We start from the raw sequence: 17,605 nt of genomic DNA, 5'->3' as shown, positions 1-17,605 counted from the left end.
GGATAGAGTGTCAGCCTGTGGACTGAAAGGTCCCAGGTTCGATTCTGGTCAAGGGCATGTACCTTGGTTGCGGGCGCATCCCCGGTAGGAGATGTGCAGGAGGCAGCTGATCAATGTTTCTCTCTCATCGATGTTTCTAACTCTCTATCCCTCTCCCTTCCTCTCTGTAAAAAAATCAATAAAATATACTTAAAAAAAGAAGTTGAACTTCTTTTAAATAAAATAAAATAAAATAAAATAAAAATGAGGCTTGATGCCCAGGCCTTCCTCAGAGTCCAGGGGATGATTCCTCCCCCTCCACTGAAAACCCTTCAGAGGCCTGGGCCTGGCACCCACAGCTCAGGCTACAGTGATGCCATCTCTGAGGGTTGTCTAAGGCCTGCTCTCCTCTCTATGAGAAAACTTTCGCTTGGAGGGAAGGGGATGCTGACCACATACTGGGCTGGGAAGCAACCCCTGGGGCTCAGAGCCATGCCCACAGGACTAGCCTTCCAGGGACCCCGGTAGGAGGCCCAGAGGCCAGGCCTTGCTGTATCAGAATCAAAATACAGGTCTCTGTATCCTCACCCCTCAGACAGTCTGATTCAAAGAGCACTGGTGGGCCAGGGAGTCAACATTTTTTCTTTTTTTTAACGTGGCACACCGCCCCCTCCCCCCCCCCCCCCATCCCCGTCTTTGGCAATTCTGATGCACCTACAGCCAGAAAAAACATCCAAGACATATTTCTAACCCAGTGAGCTTCTACACCACACATCTAACTTGAACTTCTAACCTGAAACCATCACACATATCTGAAAAACAAAAAAGATATCTCTCTCTCTCTCTCTCTCTCTCTCTCTCTCTCACACACACACACACACATGCACACACACACACACACACACACACACCCTAACGCGGGGGCGCTTCCCAGGCCAGCTCAGTAAGTATCTTTGGAGCTGGGGCCCCGCTACTGGAACTTTAAGGAATTCTCCAGGTGATTCTGATGTGCAGCCATGGCCCTGAACCTGACATCCTTTCAACTCTTAACAAATGGGTGGACCCTGAAGAGATGGTGCTCAGTCTTCAGCACCCACTGGGCTCCTCTGACCAGGGAGTGGGTGACAAGAGCCTTCATGGATGGGGGGTGGGGAGAGGCAAAGAGGTGGGGGAGCTCCGGAGAGCAGGACACAGTGGGGCTGGCGGGCGGGGAGGCTGTGCTCCCTGGAGAGGAGTTGTTGCCAGGGGCAGAATGGAAACTGAGGAACTGAGGGCCCAGGACTACACTTGGGCACAGCATGAGGCAGTGAAAGAGTGCCTGCACTCAAGGTCTCTACTCCCGGCCAAGGAAGTCCCCAGAACGTCTGGCTATCACCGAGGCTGACAGAAGGCAATAACAACAACAAAAATAATACATTTCAAAGCAGATGAACACTAGCAAGCTTATGCAAGAAAAACCCAAATGGCTCCCCAGCGAGCATTTTCAGCGCCCGCCCATTTCTTACCTGTGCTGCAGGCACCACTTCCGATGACCAAAACTGAAACGCTGTTCTCGTTGAAAACCAGCGTTCATGTCCACTCCTGCGCCGCCCTCCCTCACGCTCTGCTCTTCCCTCTCCAAGGAAGAGCTTTCCTGGACAGTGTCTCTTGCGGCTCCTCCATGAACTAGTTCGAGGCTGCCCGATTTGTGTCTCGAATCCTGCAGGGGCGGTTAAAACACATGGTCAAGGAGTTTGCTTGGTCAACTTCTTTAAAAAAAAAAAAAAAAAAAAAATATATATATATATATATATATATATATATATATATATATATATTATTGATTTTTTACAGAGAGGAAGGGAGAGGGATAGAGAGCTAGAAACATCGATGAGAGAGAAACATTGATCAGCTGCCTCCTGCACACCTCCTACTGGGGATGTGCCCACAACCAAGGTACATGTCCTTGACCAGAATCAAACCTGGGACCCTTCAGTTCGCAGCCGGCGCTCTATCCACTGAGCCAAACCAGTTAGGGCTTGGACAATTTCTTTAGACACAGAGAAATCTCTACCTGGTCCCAGGAGGCCCAGGCCCCCAGCTCCTTCCAAGCCACTTGTTTTGGTGCAGGGCTAGACCCCCAGTTCCCCAGGGAAGACGGTGTAGCCTGGTGGCCACCTTGTACCAGCTCCTCCTAACCTCCCTGAGCCCCACCTCTTCACCGGTAGAGTAGGCAGGTTCAGGGCAGGAGCTGGACAATTACTGGATGAATGGATGAATGAGTGAGCATCAGTTTTCAGTAATCAACTTGCCAGGTTGTTGTCAGATTGAATAAGAAAATAGGAGAGAAAACCGAGCTGTTTCAGTGGAGTATGGTGTGGTGTCACATCCACACTGCTCATTTGGGACTGCACTCTGGTTTGTCTGCTGGAGGCAGAGCGGTGTGATGGTGACAATGTGGCTTCTGGGGCCGGGATACCTGGGTTCAAGTCCCAGCCCTTCTATTCATTACCTCTGTGGTTTTGGGATGTGGCTTAGCCTGGCTGTGTCTGAAAAAGAGGGGCTAAGAATGGCAAGTACCTCCGAGGTTTTAAAGATTCAGCACCTGTAGAGCAAGCATGACAAACTCAAAGGCTAACATGGGTAAAATAAATGAGGCATGTGGCCCGCGGGCTGCAAGTTTGACATGCTTGCTGTAGAGGGCCTGGACCAAGCCTGGCACGTGGACTGGCCAGTGTGGTTGCTAGGGATACTATCACTGCCCCAGAGTGGGCTGGCAATCTATTTCTGGAGTAGCGTGCACCCAGGCCTGGGGCATTGCCACCTTCCTTCTCTAGGGCACCACACTTTTCACTGGCACAGCCTATTGATTCCTATGGATGGATGGGTAATCGAAGTCCTTGGCTGCCCGCCCCACACTTGCTGCTCTCAAACTCAGCCAGCCATGTCCCACCCACACGCCAGAACAGCAGCGGGCCACCACAGAGTGCGGCCGAACTTTCTCTGCGGCTCCTGATCATTGTCTGATCCTGCTGTCCAAGCTCTTCACACTCCACGGTTTCCCACCCTCCCCAGATCCAACCTCACACTCTCCACTCCATCTCAATTCTTACTAAAAACTTCTGTGCTCAATCCCTCCCAGGGTAGAAACACTGACTTCTCAGAACATGCTATTCTATAAACAGTCCACAATTTCCCACCTCCGAACCTTTGATAAAATGCTACTCCCTCCCGCGACGGCCATGTCTGTATCCACCCGGCCAAATCCTGCCCTTCCTCCCTCAAGACGCACTCAGCTCCCCCAAACTGGACACAGGTCCCGCCTCCCCGGAGCACTCAGAACACAGCTGCTGTGCCTTTCGAGATCAACGACAGTGCCCCCAGGAGTCTGGCACCCCGTGTGGACTACACACAGCTTGGGAGTGGGTCTGACTCACCCCTCACCCCTAGAGCCTGGTATGATGCCTTTGTACACAGTCAGGGTAGAGCACTTCTCTTTAGAAACTAATTCGGTTGTTCATTCATTTAACAGCTTATTTGGGTCAGGCCTGGCGACAGCTGCTGAGAATACAAGACGGCAAAGATTCAGCCCCTACCTTCAAGGGGATCACATTAGGGGTAAGGGGCCATGGGATGCATTCCAGGGTCACTGGCTCTAAGCTACCCCCTGGTGAAGGCAGAAAGAAGAGAGTAGTCCATTCAGATGGTGCCTGAGCATGTGACAGAAAGAGGAAGAGGGTATTTCAAACAAAGGGACCCGTGTACGTAGACAGGAGACCCCGAGCTGGCCAAATGTGTAAGAAATGCCTGCTGTGCACTGGCAGGAGGTGACGGGCAGTGATAGCTCACAAGGGGAGAGTTGGGCCAGGGAAGAACTTAGTATATGAGATAGCCTGGACTTGATCTTACAGTGGAGTGAGGTCACCGAATTGTTTTAGTCAGTGAGGTAATGCAGTCAGACCAGGGGCGTGGCTCAAGGAGAGGATGGGATGAGGTGGAGGGAGGGAGCCGCCGCTCTCCCACCCATGAGGGAGGCCAGAATCACCTGAATGCCACCCTTGGCTTCCAGTGGCAGGTGGGAGAGGTGGTGGACACGCCTGTATCCCCACCACCCTGAAAAGGTACACACACCCGAGGCTCCACACGGGAAACTGAGCCCATTTGTTTACCTCTCCTCCAGACCCTGCTGAAATAGAGAGAAATGTCGAATAAGAACAGACCCACAGTAGCACCAGCTGGTCAGCAAGTCTGAGGAAAAGCAGATGGGTGGCAGTGACAGAAAATCTAATCAGAGCTAAGCCAGCCTCACCCAACAAGGGCAGGGCAAGGCCCACCTGCCAAACACCCAGGAGGCTTCCTCAGAGGCAGCAGGAGCTAGGGCAGGGCAGGCTGATGGAACCCCTAAAATCCAAGGATAAGGAGTGAATCCTTCAAGTTTCCAAAGAAACTAAAGTGGGGTGGGGAGGGGGGAAGAGTCATCACAGATCCTCACACTGCCTTCATTAGCATGCCTTTCCTCTTCCAGGAGGCTAGCCCTGGCAAACGGCTTGATTGTATGTTACAGAAACCTTCTAAAGACCCATTACCTCTTCAATCAATAGTTTGTGCCCTGCCTCATCTGGGTGGCTCAGTTGGGTGGAGCATCATCCTGCACACCAAAGGTTGTGGGTTTGATTACAAGTCAGGGCACACACCTAGGTTGTGAGTTTAATCCCCGGTCAGGGTTTGTACAGGAGGCAACCAATCAGTGTTTCTCACATCTCTCTCTCATTCTCTCTCTCTCTCTCTCTCTCTCAATCAATAAACATATCCTCCAGTGAGGATTTTAAAAAAGTGTGTGCCCTAAGATTGATTGAATTCATTGCTTTGCCTCAAAAATTCCTCCTCCTTTTTTCCATCACTCCCACATACCCCATTTTAGGGACTTCCAATCACCAAGTCCCCACCTCACCCTGTTCCTCCAGACATAAGGCTCTGACTCCATGGAGAGCAATAAACTTAGCTTCATCTTTGACAGTCTCTACAAAAACTTTGAGAATCAAATTGACATTGGACTTGACATCATGTCACCTACTGCTAGAGGGCAACAGAGCAAAGACTACAGAGCTCTGAGGAAAGAGAGTTAAACCCTGAGATCCGTTACTCAGCCAAGTCTCAAAGCCAAAGAGAGAAGTACTAAAAATAGTATGCCACCCACTTACCTTAACAAAATTACTCAAGGAATTACTCCAAGCAAATAAAAGCTGTATCAGAATAAGTCATTCAAGAAAGGGCAAGACAGGATACACAGGAAACAGCGATGAACAATAAAAGCAGAAACATGTACAGTCAGATGTAAACAAATGTTGATAGTAAGGGTCTCATCTTGTTGGGAAATAGACACCATTTAATTCTTAACATTAGTAGAGAAGTATGGGCTTGAAGTTTTCCTTTAAGGGTAACCATTTCTAGAAGAAAAATAAGTTACAGACCGTTTAAACCACTGTGTGTGGGGGAGGGAAGGGAGTAACAAAGAAAATTCAAGTAATTCAGCAAGAGTTAGGAAAGGGAAAACTAGACAGGAATGAAAAAAGTATCATTAAAAAAAAGACATGAAATAAGATAAAGAAAGACAACACACATCAATAAACACAAGAATGTGAATAAATTAAATCGCTCTACTCCCCCAGCCACATGCTGTTTGGAAGTGAGGCAGTTAAAGCAAATCAACACAGGAAGGTTCAAAGCAAAGAAATGGCAAAGCTCAGAATAGGCAAAATGGTAGCAAAAAGAAGGCAGGCAAGTCAATGTTAATATCAGCCCAAATGCAAAAATGTCAGATAAAATAAAAAGGGGCATTTGACATTGCTAGGTCTATTTTTCCAGGAAGATACAAATATCATGAGCCTTTACCTTCACCCTGGACAACAGACCCATAAAACATATGAAATAATCCCTTCTCAAAACCAGAAGAAGGAGGCAAAACAACAGTGCAGGCAGAGCACATTACTCAAGATTTGATGGTACAAGGACCCTCCAGTAAAAACTGTGGAGGGTTTGAAGATAGTTAGTAAGCCCTCGAGAACAGAGAAAACGCCCTTTTCTCACACGTCCTCGTACTAGATGCCAAGAAAACCTCAAATTCCTATACATACTCCACAGTCTCAGTTCTCAGTGCAGTAGAATTAGAAACGAACAAGTAGCAAAAGTAAAAAAAAGGAACCTATGTCCATGACAACTTAAAATGCTTTTCTAAGTAACTCTTGAGTCAAAAAGGACAGCAAGACTGAGATTGCAGAATATGTATGAATGCCCAACAGTGAGAACCCTATTTTTAAAAATCTGTGGAATGTAACCAAAGCTTCATTTAGAGGAAAAAACACAAAACTTAAATGCTTTTATGATAATATAAGGTTGAAACTCAGTGAATTAAGCATCTAAACCAAGAAGCTGAAAAACAATAAATTAAACCAAAATGACCTGGAAGGAAGAAATGAATAAAGTTGAAAACAAAAACACACGGTAATGAGACAAGTCCAGCAGCTGCAATAATAGAAATATTAAGCCACAAACTGGTTCTCTGTGATCAACAAAATGGAAAAACCTCTGGCTAATCTGATTAGCAGCAAAGAGCAAAGCCACAAATAACCATTAACAAAGGTAATAGAAACATGTGTATGAACATTTTTTTTAAATTTAAGAGAGAATTTGATACATACCTGATGTCGAAGAATTTGAAACTTGATGATTTTCTAGAAAATTATAAATTGTAAAGACTGAAGAAGAGGAAAAAAACCTAAGTAGACCAATAATGATAGAAGACACAGAAAAGCCTGTCGAAGATGGAATTCCAAATTACCAGAGAAAGAATGGATGATTTCAATAGGAGAACTGTGACCACTCTCTGTCTATTCATTCAACAAATATTTGTTAAGTACCTACTATGTATAAGACACTGTTCTGGGCACAGCAGTAACCAGAACAGAAAAGGCCCGTGCCTTGGTGGAGCTGAGGGTCTAGCCAGGGGAGATGAGCAGCAGACAAACAAGCAGGTATGACAAAATAGGATACAGAGTGAGAGGGCGGAGGATCCTATTTTAAATATAGTACAAGCACCACATCCAAACAGAAATTTATTTGGGTTCAAGATATAAACAGGACATATAAGCAAATCCATGAAAATGCCAGAACCACTAGAATATTATTATGATTTAATGTTGGAAAGTAACTTTCAAAGCCTGAACTGGACCTCACTGCTCTTACGGAAAAAGACTAATACATTTCACTATATGAAGATGTTAAGCACTACATATATCAAAAGGTCCCATCCATAGTTCCAAAGCAAATGACAAACCATGTAAAGATATTTGTAACATATATAAAACAGGGTCAGTCACCACAATCTATATATATAAAAGCCTAAGCGACCATTATGACCGGATGACCGGCTGGTAGCTATGACATGCACTGACCACCAGGGGGCAGATGCTCAATGCAGGAGCTGCCCCCTGGTGGTTACTGCACTCCCACAGCCAACCACCTGCTGCTGGCCAACCACCCATGGTCCCTCCCCCTGCCTGGGCTGGCCGGCCTCAATCAGCTCTGATACCCAGCCAGGCCAAGGGACCCCACCTGAGCACAAATTCGTGCACCGGGCCTCTAGTATATAATAAGTACCCATAAAACAAAAAGACACACAGCTAATAAAATGAAGAAAGGAAATAAACAGATCATTATTCAAGAAATGAAAATGTATAATAAATATGCAAAAATGCTTGGCCTCATTAATAATGAAATGACATATGTTGAAAATCAATACCATCCTTCCTCCATTTGATTGGCAAAGAGGAAAATGACTGTTACCATCCAGTGTTCCAGGAGAGTGGCCAAAATTTATGTTGACCCAACAGCTTTACAAGCGCACACACACAAATGTACACATCATTTTAGACAAACCTACACACAGATGTGCACATACTAGTACACATGACCACTGCAGCCATTGTTAACAGAGAACAACATAATATCCACCAGCAGGAATTAGGTTTAATAAGTAAATGATGATAAATCCACCATATGGGACAGTAATGAAATAGTAACTTTTCTGAATTAAAAATAAATATATCATCAATAATAGAGATTCATTATGACTTTATGTGTTGAACATGGGGTTCAATGTTTCTCATGGGTGAGCTCCCTGACGCCTCTCAGCCTGCTGGGTGAAGGCAGCCCCATTTCCCACACGAGATTCAGCTTAAGAGACCTGACAGGTGGCGAACCTGGGTCTGACTCCAGAGCCGGCACATTTCACGGTTGCACACAGTTTCTCTCAAAGGGATGGTGTGAAGAAAGGGAAAAAGCAACATCACAGGCACATACATATCTGTGTAGCTGTGAATGCTACCAAGGACCTGGAGGCTAAACACCCAGCTGTCAGCTCACCAAGGGGCAGGACTGCGGAGTGGGTGGGGTTTGGAGCCTGCATTTTCTTCTTATACATTTCTATAGTGTTGGTTGCTATTGTTTTTTTACAATAAGCATGTATCACTTTTATTGTCAAAAATGATATAAAAGTGTCTTATGTTTTGAAAACAGCTGAACTAGGGCAAGAGGGGCCCATCTCCAAGGTGGCCCCTCCCAGAGCAGGAAGCACCAGGGCCAGCTCCTCTGCCGGCCCCACCCAAAACCACAGCGGGGAGGCCCGTTCCCCGCCCCCCCCCCCCCCCCCCAGCTCCCCGTGAAACCAAAGCATCCCAGCATGTCCTCTGCTGGCAGCGGGTCAGTGCCCCACATCCTGCCCGCCTGGGCACTAGGGTTGTCATCACTGCAGGGGAAGTTCAGCTGATGAGGGCTTGAAGAAAAACCCAGTTGCCCTCAGAGGCTCGCCTCACGGGGTCACAGCACAGCCTTTCCCAGGGCTGGCAAGGAGGCGGGAGGGCCTCACACCCTGATCCAGAGAAGGTGGGTGAGGCCGGCTCCAAGGCCCAGCCTGCTCTTCTGAGGGCAGCTTGTCCCTGGGCTGTGAATGGGACATCTGCTGATGGGCCAGCACACGGAGAAGCTGAGTTTGATCTGCTTAGGGTAGGACATTGTGGGATGAATCTTTCCATTTTAATTTTTATTTCTGCTATTGTGGTCTATGGATCAATAAAAAAGACACACAAACAAACAAAAACAACAACCCAAGACACTAAACACATATGGCAGAGTCACACGGAGTAATCAATCTCCGTGGGTCACGCTGGGCTACTCAGCAATGGGAGGGGACGTGCAGAGGATCACTGGCCTCCCTCCTTGACCCTGCCCCAGGGAAGCAGCATGGACAGCACACAGAGTCAGCCTGACATCACAGAACTTGGGTTCAGATGCGGGTTTCACCCATTAATAGCTGTGTGGCCTCAATTATATTACTTCTCCTCTCTGAGCCACACTCTCCTCATGAGTAAAAGGTGAAGAATTCCACCCCTCCCTGGGTTTGCTGTCTGGATGGGAGGAGACGAAGTGTGTGAGATCCAGCACGGCCCCAGCATACAGGAGGCGCTCAGTAAATGCCCAAGCTCTTCTTCAGTGACCTTCCAAGTCATGCTCCCTCTGTCCGTCTCTCCTCTGTCTGGCTCCTGTTTAGGGGATGGCCCTGCGAGCTTTCTTGCCTCCTTGCCTGGGGGTCAGGCTCAGGGTCTTACCTTCCTGGGGTGCTTGTGTTTGCGTCAAATGCCTGCACTTCGGGCTGAGAACGCTGCACAGACGCTGGGCAGCCTGGAAGCTGCCTCTGGATCTTTGGTTCCTGGCCGTGTTCTCCACCAAGCACCTGCTCCCTCCCATGGACTAGGTTGTCCTAACTAGGCCAGTGGGCAGAGAGAGAGGCAACGCAGCTCAGAGCCTTGCTGTGGACAGGCCATGCTTGGCGACTACCTGGGAAATGTTTTCCAGGAAAAGCAGAGTTTTTAAAAAAGAGGCTGGTGACGCATTTCCATTTGTATTGAGAATTGAAAAAGAGGAACTTCAAGTGCAGGGTAATGGATTTCATTTAGTGAGAGGCAGAAACATCCAGCCCCATCAACTCTGTACTGGAATTAGGCAGAAAACATAGTCATGGTTTTCAGGCACTGCGGGGAAGGGTGAGAGAGGCACTGAATGGTGTGAGGAGGGCACCAGCCTAGGAGTCTAGAGAATAAAGAGCAGCAGGAAGGGGAGGTGCAGACGAAACCCCAGGGGCTGTGTGAGAGGTTGAGGTACTGAGAACATCCAGGGCTCAGACAGGGCTAGAGTGGTTTCCTGCTATACCAGACCACGCCTCACGGCGGCCCTCTCTCACCGGAAGTCTTTCTGGCAACAGAAAGCCCACTGGACTGGCTCACACCTGAGGTCCAGCTGCCTCCTTGGACAAGACACTCCCTACCACTGGGCTAGACACCAGGGTGCAAAGGTGAAGTAGACTTGGCTCCTGCCTCAGGGTACTATAGATCCAGAAGGAAAAATGGGTCAGAAAATCAGTGATTATGGCCCTTTCTCCCAAGAAGCCCCAAACTTGGGCTACTTGCCCCCAGGGAGGCTCAGAACATCTCCCCAGATTGTAGAGAGAGGCAGGGCTTAGGAAGGAAACCAACATTTGCTGGTGCCTACCATTCGCCGGTGCTGGCCCTGTATTATCTCATGGTCACACTGCTGGGACGGGCAGGTGAGCAGACCCGCTCACCATCTGACAGCTGAGGACATGCGGGCTTAGAGAACAGATGTGGACAGCTTTGCAGAGCAGGCGAGCCCAGGCCTCGGCGTTAGATACAACGACTAGTTTCCGTTGCTGTGTGGTCTCAGCTAAGTTGTTTAACACTTCAAGTCTCGGTTTCTCATCCCTAAAATGGGAACACAAGTTGACTCTATTATTTAATTCTTGCAGTGACCCAATACATACCCCGGGTCAGTGCAAGAATTAATAATGGAGTCAACTTTCCAAGACAATGACTCTCTCCCTCTTTTGGCTATTTCTGACCTTTCAGCTTTACTGATATGTACAATGATTTTGTCTTCTTAAATAGGAAGATTCCAGATCCCATAACAAGACTGTCACAACTTATTCACAGGGAGGACACAAATAAAAGTGGGTTGAGACGCGGAGACCCCAGGAAGGCCGAACCTCCACCACGGCCCACAGCGAGGATGGGCAAGAATCAATCTTACTGAGGAGACTGTGAAACCGGGTGTGTGTTTGGAGGGAGAATTGCTTTCGGCCCCCACATGGCTGCTTTCTTAGCTCACAGGGGAGGCTGGTGGCCCAGGGCCCTCCAGGGACCCAACCAAGCTTCTGGTCTGGACTCCAACCTGCCCCACTCGTGGCCAGTGCTGCCCCTCCCCCACCCGGCTCAGTCTCAGTGAGACAGAAAGGGCTGTGCCAAAGGAAACTCTTTGCTGCTGAGCCCTCCGGGTCTGCTCTGCTGTTCCTTTTTTTGGACTTTGTGGCTGTTCGAGTGGGTACCTTTTTCCATAGAAAGTTTCCATTGCATCAGTTATTTACATTGTCACTACCTATATGTAGGCTGTTTGGAATCAGTGAACCAAATCGGGCCCTGTGGGGCCCCTCACGACTTGCAGGGGTGAGGAGCACCTTGGTCAGCCTCAGGCAGGCAGTCCCACGTTCTGGGTTGTCTGACAGGTGGGAGGAATGGCCCAACCTGGCAGGGCCACCTTTCATCCGCCCAGTCCCTTTATTTTTTTAAAAAATATATTTTATTGATTTTTTACAGAGAGGAAGGGAGAGAGATAGAGAGCTAGAAACATCGATGAGAGAGAAACATCGATCAGCTGCCTCCTGCACACCTCCTACTGGGGATGTGCCCGCAACCCAGGTACATGCTCTTGACTGGAATCGAACCTGGGACCCTTCAGTCCGCAGGTCGACGCTCTAGCCACTGAGCCAAACCGGTTAGGGCCGCCCAGTCCCTTTAGGAGCCATCTTTTTTTAGATGGGATTTCAGAGCAGGGGCTCCTGGGTTTGAATTTTGACTGTTCCACTTCTTAGCTGTGTCACCAGGAGCAGGTTACTCACCTAATATCTCTGGGCCCCAGTGAACTGATTTGTAAAGTGGGAATGACAGTAGCATCTGCCTGGATGGAGGGGGAGGCGCTCAATCAGTTAGTCATATCAAGTGCTTGGAACAGGGCCTGGCCTAAAGCCTCAGGAAGTGCTGATCAATATGGATGGAATCCTCTTCTATCACCTTTGCCAAGACCCCAGTGATCAATCCCTTCTCTGGACCGATATACACAGCGTCTGTGCTCACTCTCTCCATACGGCCCGATAAACTGTCCTGACACTCAGCTCCCACCATGGCCCTCCCCATCCCAAATCCTTCAGTGGCTCCTCCTGGAAAGTCCTCTACACTGGATGTCCTTCACGAATATGCCAGGCTGCTTCTGACGGCAGTGCTCCCCTACAGAGCCCGCTTGTGTCAGACTCCCCTGCTCCGAGTTTTCGTGCCGCCCTGCAGTCCTCGCTGCCTGGAAAGCTTGTCTCCATTTCCCTGTGGCCAAATCCAACCACATCCGCCACGCGAGCCAGCTCACGGGCCACCTCCTCCACAAAGCCCTCCAGGCCCTATGTTCTCAGGCCAGAAATGATCTCTCCTTTACAGCATCTGGTCTCTTTATTGTGGCATCTACCTTCTCTCCCCCGTGTGTGGAATATAACACACGCGAGTGCTTGTTGGCATCACAGGCAGGCAAACCACACGATCTTTGAGGACAGGACACGGATGTGTGTGATTCATCTCTGTATCACTCACAGAGCCTTGAACATAGTTGGCGACAATACATGAGTGAGTAAACACTGAGTTCTCTCAATTTACTACCCCTGGGTGACAGGGGAAAATATCTGTAGGTGTATTGGTGAAGATGAATCAACAGCCCAGCAGTATCCATACCCTCTTATTGGTTCTTCTTGAAGGAACCAGCAGACCGGGGTGTCAGCCAAAGGGCTCACAGTCCCATCCATGGCTGAATCCCCGATGAACAGCCCACAGCAGAGGGGGCGATTTTGCATCTCAGCATGGGGCCTTGGAAGTCATCCCAGGAACCCTGAGAAATCCAAGAGCCATCACTGACCTTCCTTCTCCCTCACCCCCACATTCCTTATGTCACCCAGTTCTCAATGAATCCGCTCTGTCAGTGTCTCTCGAGCCTAAGCCCCTCTCCACTCCAGGCGTCTGGGTCCTCTCTCCGTGCTGCACAGAGTGAGCATGCTGCTCCTTCACCACTTCCCATGCTCGCTGACCGCCATCGGCAATCCAGACTCCTTAGTCTCTGCCCATGTGACCATGTGACCTTCCAGCCTCACCCAGCTCCTGACACTCTCCCTCAACCTTTCCCTCCCACTGCCTGATAATTCTGAACATGCGGCCTTCCTCCCAGGCCCCAAACCCTTGTTCACACTGTCCCCACTCTCAGGAAGTTCCTTCTTCCCCTCTGCCCGGCAAAGTCCCACCCATCTCTGTAGGCTCAGCTGTGGCAACCCCGCCTCCTGCCCCAGCCCCCGTCATTCAGGGACCTGGATCACACTCCTTTCTCCCAGACCCTCTACCCAGAGCCTTGCTGGGACATCGACCACACTGCACTGTGACAGGAGCCTCCTCTTGTCCGCCCTCCCTGCAGAGAGCGAGCGCTTCAGGGCAAGAACAACATGTACTGTCTGTGTACCTCCAGTGCCTATTAGCACGGTGCTTGGCATGTAGAATGAGTGATGAACAACAGCGAATAAACATACCACCACTGGCCTGCCTTCCCGGGTGCGGTCCCTGACATCACCACACTCAGGAACTCACTTTCCAGGACAAGCAACAGGTGAAGTTGCCAAACTGGCAGGTCCCCAGTCCACCCAGACCAAAGGGTTTTCCCAGGGGAACTGCATTCTCTCTTTGGGCTGTAGTCCCAGGACCCTGAACAGCCTGATGCTGAGTGGCCTGGGAATCAGGAGATCGGCCGAGGATTTGGGGCATATCCAAGAGGAGGGCATTTCACCTTCATGCTGTTACCGTCCTCCTGGCCACTCTGCCCACTCCTGGCCCAGACTGTGTCCACCTTCCTATCATCTTACCCTCGCCGGGGCCACACTCCTGCTTCCTTACCAGGCCATCTCTGCCTACCGTCTTTTAAATAGCTAAACTCCCAGAACTCTGGTGCTGGCAGGATGAGGGATGGCAGGACGTGGGCAGGACGTGGGGTCTCACCCAGCTCTGGCCACGTGACTAAGAATAAATCATGTTCCCTTACAGGCCTCAGTTCCCCTTTCTGTCAAACCAAAGACCAGAATATGCCCATCTCTAGGGACTCCTTCTGTTCAAACTCCCTGCTGAGGAGTTGATTTACTTACCAGCCAGAATAATTCTTCCCAATTAAAGAAGAATAAGCAGAGAGAACCATGTGTCTTTGTCAGCTCCTTCAGAAAGCCAGCATGGGTCTCTAGCTCTGGAAATTTATCAGATGCCCTTTCAATCCTGGAAGGAATGCCTTCATTTGGTGGCAATTTCTACATCCTATTAGCCAGGGACTCAAAACACCCTTCACACCCATTCCCTTTTGTCGATTTTAACACTGGGTCAGATGGGCCTTTCTCATTCTCATTTTTGACAAAATGAGACTCAGGGAGGTGAGTGGCTTGTTCAAGCCCCAGCTAGAGTGTGGGGGGGTGGCGCTGGCCCCCTGAGGTCACACCCCAGCTGCCCAGGAGCTGGCCTCCCCGGCGGGCAGGACACGCTAGTGGAAGAACAGCACCCCCATCTCCCTGAGCCCTTCCACGTGCTTCCTTCACGCACGGGGAAGCACCCAGACAGGTAGGAGGCACAAAGCCACACAGTGTGCTGGTGGGAGGGAGATGCCTGGTTCCTAGAAGCCAGGTTCCCTCCTGGCCCAACATTCCAGAGAGAGGCAATGCCGAGAGCTGGGCTCTGCAGGCGGACAAGCTTCCTTATTTCTGAAGGCTCCAGCCCCTCTGCCACACAGGCCTCCTTGCCTTTGAACCCCGTCCAGGACAACAGAAGCTCTGCCTCCCGAGAGAGGGCCATGCCTCACTCCTCCTGGTCTCCCAGGTCATTCGGAGCTCAGGGCCCCTCCTCTGAGACTCCCAATAAGGACTGACTATGTCTGATCTGGAGGGAGAGCAGGGAGGTCCCAGAGCGCTAGGAGAGGAGATAGGGCTGCAGTGCTGGGCCTCTCCAGCCTGGCTCTCCCCAGTTGTTACCCATGGTCTTGTGTTGTTACTTTGAGGACACTGGTCCTGTCTTCCAAGTTACAATGTAAACTCTTAAATGGAGACCCTGCAGCAGGACCTCCACATGCACCTGTGCAGTGTACAGCCTGTACCACCATCCGCAGCCCATGACTTCTGACCATCCCCTGCATAGCATCTATCGCTACTGCAGTTAAAGCACTAGTGCCTCATCACTTCATCTCTCTCAAAGAATATGAATTCTCAGCAGAGGACCAGGCCCTGTCTGTCTTGTTACCAAGTTGTAGCCCAGCCCCTAACATAGCATCAAGAAACATGTTTTGGAGAAATAAACTCATTCAGCCACTCATTCGTGCATTTAGTTGGAAGGGAAGTGGGCCAGCCCCGGAGCTGAAGGTGAGAGAGCTGTGTTCTGGTCCCAGCTCACCCCTAGCTCCCCATGTGCCCTGACTAAAGGCATCTCCACTCTGTAGGCCCCAGTTTCCTCCTCTGTACAGTGGAGAGCGGGGTTAGATTTCCTGCACCACATCTGCATGATGCTGAGGGGGAGGACCTCTTTACATTTTGCAGCCTGGGCACCTCATTCACCTCCCCCATGTCCTGAGCCTGGTTGTTCATGTTTCCTCTAGGTTTCGCCCAGGTCTAGGCATGTGGGCAGAGCCAGTAAGGCAAGGGGAGAAGGACTCCCAGGCAGGGGGGTGGCAGTCACAGCAGGAGAGGTGTTGTTACTCCTAACTGCATCTCTGGAGGGCAGAGTGACACTGAGAGTGACGCTCACCCTGGACAGCAGTGTGCCCAATGGGCTTTCACACCAACCGCTTCACCTCCGGCCTGTACACAAGAGAGGAGCGAAATGACCTGCCCAAGGTCAGAGTTACCAGGTGCCCCAGTCAGGATGCAACCCTGGGCCCCGTGCTCAGGCCTAGGCCTTTCAGCACACAACGGAGTGTGGCTCCCACATGTCTGGGGCACAACTAGTTCCAAGCGGCAGAAGCCACTCACTCCTCATCTAGATTCTGGCAATGCCTGCTGTGTGGCCCTGTTCGTCTTCTCAAGGGGCTGCTGGGTGGGTGGGCAGGGAGAGGGGCAGCAGCATGCTGGCGGCTAAAACCCAGACAATGCTGGGTCCCCAGAGCCACAAACACCTCAGGAGGGGCACAAAGTGTCAGAGGGAAAAGCACTTACTTAGGGCGGACGGGCAGGGGACCTGAAGCTCCAAAGGGCTTATGGAGGGAGATGCAGGCAGCATTCCAGGCTGAGAAGATGGCATCGGCACAGGAGACCCTGCTCAGGGCTCTGCAGAGCAGGGTGCTCACTGAGGGGAGGCCACCTTCCCCCGCAGGCAGGGAGCTGGCCAGTGGGGGCCTGTGCCCAGGGTGAGGCACCAGCAACCATCAGATCTCAGGAAAATAAGGAACATGCCTGTAACTCTGCTCTCTGAGGACCTCTCCCCATTAGTGTACTGCCTGCTGCTGCCGTAACACATTACCATCCAACTTAGTGGCTCAGAACAACACAAATGTACTCAGTCTGAAATGGGTCTCACTGGGCTGTAATCAAGATGGTGGCGGGCCCCACTTCTTCTGGAAGCTCTAGGCAGAACCTGTTTCCTCGCCTTCTCCAGCTTCTAGCGGCTGCCCGCATCCCTTGGTTCATGGCCCCTCCCCCCATCTTCAAAGCCAGCCGGCGGGGGAGCCGTCCTCACACGGCGCCACTGACACCGAGTCCCCATCCACTTTTAGCGGCCCTTGTGACAGCACTGGGCTATGGATAATCCAGGGTAGTCTCTCTGTGTTAAAGTCAGCTGGTGAGCAACCATAAGTCCATCTGCCACCTTAATTCCTTGGCCATGTGAAGTAATGTGTTCACAGGTTCTAGGAATAAACATGGGGACATTTTTCGGAGGCCACTAGTCTGTCTACCATGCTGCAAGGAACACATCTCTCCCACATGCAGCTACAGGACAAAGGCAGAGAGAGAGGAGATGGGGTGGTGTGTGGTGGGGGTGGGGGTGCGGGTGGGGAGAGAGGCAGGCAGACACTCACCCCCTACTAGCAGCGGCGGCAGCTTCCTGGCTGCCTGCTTACTGTACATCTCCCTTGGAAAACTCAAGTTTCCACACTGCACCGGGCACGTGCAGTTTCCACAGTGACTGCAGGAGCAGAGCCAGAAATAACCCCACTGAGATGGAAAACATCGCTTCCTCGGTGCTCCACTTGCTCTTGCACACACATTCCCCGTCACACGCACACACTGTGGGCACTGGGAGGCTCAGGCGGCCTCCCAGGGCTTGCTGATGCCTTGGGGTGCACACCTCCTGCAGCTTAGCTCCCGGTAGGGGAACACAGGTGCATGGGCTTGCCCCCAGGGGTCTGACTGCCAGGCTGGGCTGGGCACCCTTGCTTCCCACCATCCTTCGTGAGCCGGGAGTCTCCTCTCCCCCTTAGCCTC

At 50.7% G+C, this 17,605-nt stretch overlaps 1 protein-coding gene across 4 annotated transcripts in view; it reads right to left on the bottom strand.

Annotated features, from left to right (window-relative positions):
- HIVEP3 (HIVEP zinc finger 3) overlaps window positions 1-17,605 on the bottom strand; it is a 400,522-nt gene that overhangs the window by 71,345 nt on the left and 311,572 nt on the right. For 3 of the 4 annotated variants that reach the window (XM_070404990.1, XM_070404994.1, XM_070404992.1), the window contains one exon: window positions 1,485-1,678. The gene's annotated coding sequence lies outside the window, so the exon portion shown is untranslated. Of the gene's footprint in view, window positions 1-1,484; window positions 1,679-3,395; window positions 3,473-17,605 lie in introns of those variants that run through there. The other variant, XM_070404993.1, reaches the window with a different exon arrangement.

The sequence above is a fragment of the Myotis yumanensis genome, unplaced genomic scaffold (genome assembly GCF_028538775.1).
Source record: "Myotis yumanensis isolate MYYU_CA2020_CCGP unplaced genomic scaffold, mMyoYum1.0.hap1 SCAF_2, whole genome shotgun sequence".
Taxonomy (NCBI): domain Eukaryota; kingdom Metazoa; phylum Chordata; class Mammalia; order Chiroptera; family Vespertilionidae; genus Myotis; species Myotis yumanensis.
The sequence above is the reverse complement of the archived record's forward strand: the minus strand, read 5'-3'. Positions and strand labels throughout refer to the sequence as shown.